The sequence below is a fragment of the Tiliqua scincoides genome, chromosome 14, assembly GCF_035046505.1.
Source record: "Tiliqua scincoides isolate rTilSci1 chromosome 14, rTilSci1.hap2, whole genome shotgun sequence".
Classification (NCBI taxonomy): Eukaryota; Metazoa; Chordata; class Lepidosauria; order Squamata; family Scincidae; genus Tiliqua; species Tiliqua scincoides.
This window is the reverse complement of record NC_089834.1, coordinates 7,849,804-7,855,828: the sequence shown is the minus strand read 5'-3', so window position 1 is coordinate 7,855,828 and position 6,025 is coordinate 7,849,804. Positions and strand designations below refer to the sequence as shown.

General features: G+C 44.6%; 1 pseudogene; it reads left to right on the top strand.

Moving 5' to 3' along the window:
- The first annotated feature begins 5,689 nt into the window (after positions 1-5,689).
- LOC136634595 (5S ribosomal RNA) lies at positions 5,690-5,812 on the top strand (annotated as a pseudogene).
- Positions 5,813-6,025: the final 213 nt, after the last annotated feature.

Sequence of the window (6,025 nt, the reverse complement as noted above, 5' to 3'; positions counted from 1 at the left end):
TACTAACCAGGCCTGACCCTGCTTAGCTTCCGAGAGCAGACGAGATTGGGCATGTGCAGGTACCAACCTTATGCCCTCCCATATTGTGCAACAATTGGAAGGGCTTGAGAGATTTCAAAATGAAAGGTGCACTTTCAGGAAAGTACCTGGAATATTCTCAAGGGCTACAGTTCTGGTGGTCATCATCATCATCATCATTATCATTAATTGCATTCATTGTATTTATTCATAGCGAGCCACTGAATACCAACCTTATCCCCTCCCATATTGCACAACCATTGGAAGATTTCAAAAGATTTCAAAATGAAAGGTGAGCTCTCAGGAAGGTACCTGGAATACTCCCAAGGGCTACAGTTCTGGTCATCATCATCATCATCAAACTAAACCTTCCACCATATTTCATAAAAATATGTTAAACTCTAGGGGGAAAAAAACAACCACTCTTTGCTTCTTTGCTCATTCTCTGATTAGCTTTTAGAACATAATGCTTTTACATTTTTTCATAATTGGTTGTCTGTGTGTACATGTGTATCCCCTTTTTTATATAAAAACAACTTAAATCATCCTTTTAAAAGTTCTGTTTCCATTAAAGTATTAAATATTGGCTAACTCCATAATTAAGTTCTCGGTACCCTAATTAAGGTATTAAGTCTTTATTAAACCCTGACAGAGATGTTCGCCCCTTTTTTGGGCTGTGCCATGCTCGCTGATGCACTGGAAGTGGGAAGCACTCTTTCCTCAGTGCTCTCTCTCTCTCTCTCTCTCTCTCTCTCTCTGGCACATGGAACAGAGCAGCCCTAGGGATGGGTCATGGCATGCTGGAGTCCAGATTAAACCGCTTGATTAAATGCTGTTTAATGCAGGAGAGGTAAGCACCGAGGCAAACTGGCACATTTAATACTACGGACCATGATATCAGTAGTTAAAATATCTTGTGCATTTTGATGACAGTACAGGATTGTGTGACACACTCCATATCCCACATTTGGACTCCATGCTCAGGTGGGGGAGTGCAACCACCACCTTTCTCCGTAACTGACATGGTCCATAGCTGAATCTTCCATGCCAGAGTGTTGGCTACAGAGCGCAGCGAGTGGAACATTGCTGTATGTGGCCCTCCTGCCCCCAGGAAGCATTTGGCAGTGATGTCATTATGTCACTGCCATCTATTTCTGGGTGCCACACGTGGTGCAGGGCACCTTTGGCCCCATGTAGTTTGTCCCACTAAATGGGGGACATGGGGGGAGGTCCCCCCCTGCAAAAACATTCAGCGTTGGGCCGCAGCTCCTAAGACCTGCCCTGATCCTGCATTCCTTGCAGCCCTGTGAGTGTCTTTGAAAAGCCTTGAGAGCAAATTAAAACACAAACAATATCACAGATGGTGGTGAACAAGCCAAGAAAGGAATCAACTGACACCAAGCACAAAAATTAGGCCAGTTTTTTTTTAAAACCTCCCTAAAAGCCGAAAGGGATGGCTTTTTCCAGAGCGCCTAAGAGGGCGTTCCAAAGCCTGGGGGGCTGTCACAGGAAAGGACCTGCACCCATGTGTGCACTGTCTGAGCATCTCTCAGTGATGGCACATGGAGCAGGGCCTCCTCAGAAGAGCTCATTGGGCAGGCAGTTATCTAAATGTTATCCTGAGATTTTTTTTTTCTTAAATAATCTCTTTCCGCTGCTTGCTGTTTATCTATGAACCTGTGGTTTCCAACCCTCCCTGCTACTGTTTAGGACTGTGGTTCTCAAACGTTTTAGCACCAGGACGCTCTTTTAGAATGACAATCTGTCAGGGCAAACTAGAAGTGATATGTCATTAACCTGGAAGTGATGTCGTGGCTGGAAGTGAAATACTTAATTTAGAGCTTCAAACCTAAGCCAAGATCAGCAAAAGGTCCCATAACACAGAGTGCTCGTGTCGTTATTTTGCAGAGCTCGGAATTCAAGCATTCCAGCTCGGAAGACAAAGCACAATGCAGAATTGGAACCTGTATTTTCAATGGCGGCTGAACTAGATGTTATATGAACCTACCTGAAATTGGCTCATGACCTACCAAGTGGGTTCCAACCCACAGTTTGAGAACCACTGGCTGAGGATGCTTTGAAGTTGCATCAGAATATACTGTAATGCTTGATTCTATCCTTTCTGGTCTGAATAAGGCCCAATCTTTCCTATTCATTACAGAGTTCATTAGTGCGTCTAAGAGGTTGTTTTGGTCAGCTATCACTGCTAATGTTCGAAGTGAGAGAAAACTGTTTTTTTTTTAATCATGGATTTTTCAAGGATTTCAGTGTTTTCCAAAGTTGGAAGTGCAGAAAGCAGTGTGATGTGTTTTTATGCAAAATGTACATTATAATTTGCATTCTTTTAGATTGTGAGACCTTTTGGGACAGGGAGCCATTAGTCGTTTGTTTGATTTTCTCTGTAAACCACTTTGTGAACTATAATAGATAGATAGATATAATAGATAGATAGAATATTATTATTATTATTATTATTGTTGTTGTTGTTGTTGTTGTTGTTGTTGTTGTTGTTGTTGTTGTTGTTGTTGTTATAAATTATAATCGCTTTAAAAGTGAAAAGTGTACTGTGTGGATGATATAGGTGGTATAGTGTCAGCAGATGCAGCCACAGTCATTACCCATGCACCCCCATTAAATAACAACAACAACAACAACAACAACAACAACAACAACAACAACAACAACAACAACAACAAAACAGTTTTGTTTTTTCACAGATTTTGGAGTTTTTTTGTTTTACAAAAATGAGAAGCACAGAAATTGATGTTATGTGTTTTTATTTCTTTAGAACCATTTTCTCCCATTGTTTGCCACCACCCTTGCAATGCATATTTTTAAGGTCCCAGTCCTACCCAACTTTCACGTGCTGATGCAGCCATGCCAACCCTGTGGTGGGGAAGAGCAGTCACTGAGGCCTCCTCAAGGTAAGGAAACTTCATTGCTGCACTGATGCTACATTGGTGCTGGATTGAGTGCTAAGTGAGTCAAAGGACGAGATCTATCTATCTATCTATCTATCTATCTATCTATCTATCTATCTATCTATCTATCTATCTATCTATCTGTCTGTCTGTCTGTCTGTCTGTCCAGGGTTACCAACTGGATTCCTGGATATATTTTCCTTCCACCACATGTGATGCTGGAAATTCCCGGAGGCTCTGTTCAATCTCTGGGGTAGCTGTCTCTGACACGAATCTCTGAGATTAATGCTGATTCTTGGAGACTTCAGGCCAATCTTAGAAGAGTGGCATCCTATATCCACATACCAATTAGAGAAGTATACCATGCAACTGATGAACTGATGTTGTAGACTCTATTCCTCAGTCAGTGGGGGCTCTAACTTTTGTGTGGGCCCCCAATGTCTCATTCCTCTCATGTTTGGAAAGCACACCCCAATCTCCCCCCCCCCATCGTACCCAGGAATCTGGCAGATTGCTGCAGGTCTTCCTTCATGCCTCCACCTGCAGCTTCATGACACAAGAAGACTCTCACTTATCCAGGCATTGGTGTGTGTGTGTGGGGGGGGGGTGGACTTGCAACAGCTTTCTTTCTTCCACAAGCACTATAATTTCCACATGCCTTGGCCCCTGATGATTGACTCTGCCCCTTAGCCCACCTCCATACGCTCTCTTGTGCTATGTTCCCCTCATTGCTTTTGAATTTAGGAAGCAGGAGGAGAAGGTGAAGGCAGGCAGGCAGGTAGATGGAGGTGATTCAATTTGCTATCCAAGGTGAACCCTTCACTTGGCCTCGAGATACTACCTCAGCCTGGCAGCGGGGTGTGGGGTGTGTTCTGTGCATATTCTCAGTGCATGTGGAGCAAGAGAGGGGACCCAAAAGACCAAGGGTGTCATACATAAGGCCTGTGGACCAGATCCAGCCCACGGAAGCTCTTTATTTGACCCCCATGATAATTGGGCTCTCCCAGTGCTGCTTTTTCAGCAGCATCGCTTCTGCCAAGCCTCTGGGAGGGAGAGACAGAAGGAGGCCTCAGAAGTCAAGGAATGCTATGGGACAGGAGGCACACCAAGCAAGGTGAGAGAGGGTGACACTGTTGAAGCACTGCGGAGCCCAATTATCACATGGGCCGCCCTTTCAGCAGCGTCGCTTTTACCAAGGTGTCACTTCTCAAAGCACCCTAGCTGTGAAGCAATGCTGCGGTAAAAATGGCAGCATTAAAAGAGCGACCCGCTTGAAATTTGGGCTCTCCCATGTCTTGAAAATCTGATCAAGATTTTCATATTTTCTCTTCAGTCTTATGCAACTAGTGAGTTCCTGTGTGAGAACGAAGAACTTATTTCTGGCCATCCTCTGCTTAATGATGTCACTTCCTGCTTTACGATGTCATTTCTAGCCTGCAGCAGGCGCCAGGAATGCCATTCAGCTCAATGTAGGACACCCCTGTACTAGGCTGTAACAGTTTAATTGCGAGATTCTGAATACTCATGGCTTTTGGCAGTCTAAACTAGAAGCGGTAGTATCAAAGACCATTGAATGGCTCAGCCAGATGCCCCAAAGGCCAAATAGCTGGAGATTCTATCTCATTAAAAAAAAAAAAGGTCATGTTGATGAGTGATTTCTCGCTAATGAACTAGCTGGGAAATAGTTGAAGTACAATTTCAGGGCTAGAGAAAGGTAACGGAATGAAAAAATACATGGGAAAAAATAATTAGCGCAAGAAGGAGCATATTACCAACCACAGGAGATGCTTCCATTCCCATGTGAAAATCCTCATTCATCCAAAATGGACAACACAAGACTTTTGAGGAGTTACTGTAGGGATTACTGGGTGAAAGAGAAGCCCTTTCAGAGAGAAGGGATATCCAGGAACATGCACACAAACTGGGCAAGATCTCTGATTTATATATTCTAGTTCAGTCAATCCTTGTTACTTGCACACTCTGTGCCTGTGGATTTGCTTATCCACAACTTAACTTGTGGATGAACTGCAACTTAACTTGCTCCATTCACAGTGTGCCTTTGACTATTTGTGGCATTGTGAAGGTCTCAAAGGCATCCATGGCCGTAATGAAGCTATCCCTGGAGGTATTCGCCAGAGCCATTTTGAAGGTCTACAAGCTATCCGTGGACACCATTTTAAAGCTATCCATGTCATTTTGAAGCCCTCCACTGCATTCAGAATGCCGTCAGAGACCTTCAGAATGCAGTGGGGACGATTCGGATGTAGCGGAGACCTTCGAAATGGTGTATGTAAACAGCATGAATAGCTTTAAAATGGGCTGTGGGAAGATTCAGAATGCCAGTGGAGACTTTCAGAAACTATCTGTGCCATTCTGAGGGCCACCGTTGGCATTCTGACGCTTTGCACAGACATTTTAAAGCCATTTGCATTATTCACGGGCACCATTTTGAAAGTCTCCACTGTGTCGTGACGGTTTTCACTGGCATTCTGACAGTCTCTGCTGAAGTCTGAGGGTCTCTGGGGGTCTCCACTGCTGCCACGTTAGCTATCCTTCCCACTAAACCCATAGGATCAATGACTCCCTATCTGTGGGTTTGGTATTCTCTGGGATTTCCAGGAACTGTTACCCTGCACATGCCTGATCTCGGAAGCTAAGCAGGGTCAGGCCTGGTTAGTACTTGGATGGGAGACCGCCTGGGAATACCGGGTGCTGTAGGCTTATACCATAGTCTTTCGAGACTGGAGGTTGCCAACCACCTTCCTATACTGAACACTATCTCCCGATCTTGTCTGATCTCGGAAGCTAAGCAGGGTCAGGCCTGGTTAGTACTCGGATGGGAGACCGCCTGGGAATACCGGGTGCTGTAGGCTTATACCATAGTCTTCCCAGACTGAAGGTTGCCAACCATCTCCCTATACTGAACACTATCTCCCGATCTCATCTGATCTCGGAAGCTAAGCAGGTTCAGGCCTGGTTAGTACTTGGATGGGAGACAGCTTGGGAATACCGGGTGCTGTAGGCTTATACCATAGTCTTTCGGGACTGAAGGTTGCCAACCAGCCCTAGTGGATAATGAGAATTGA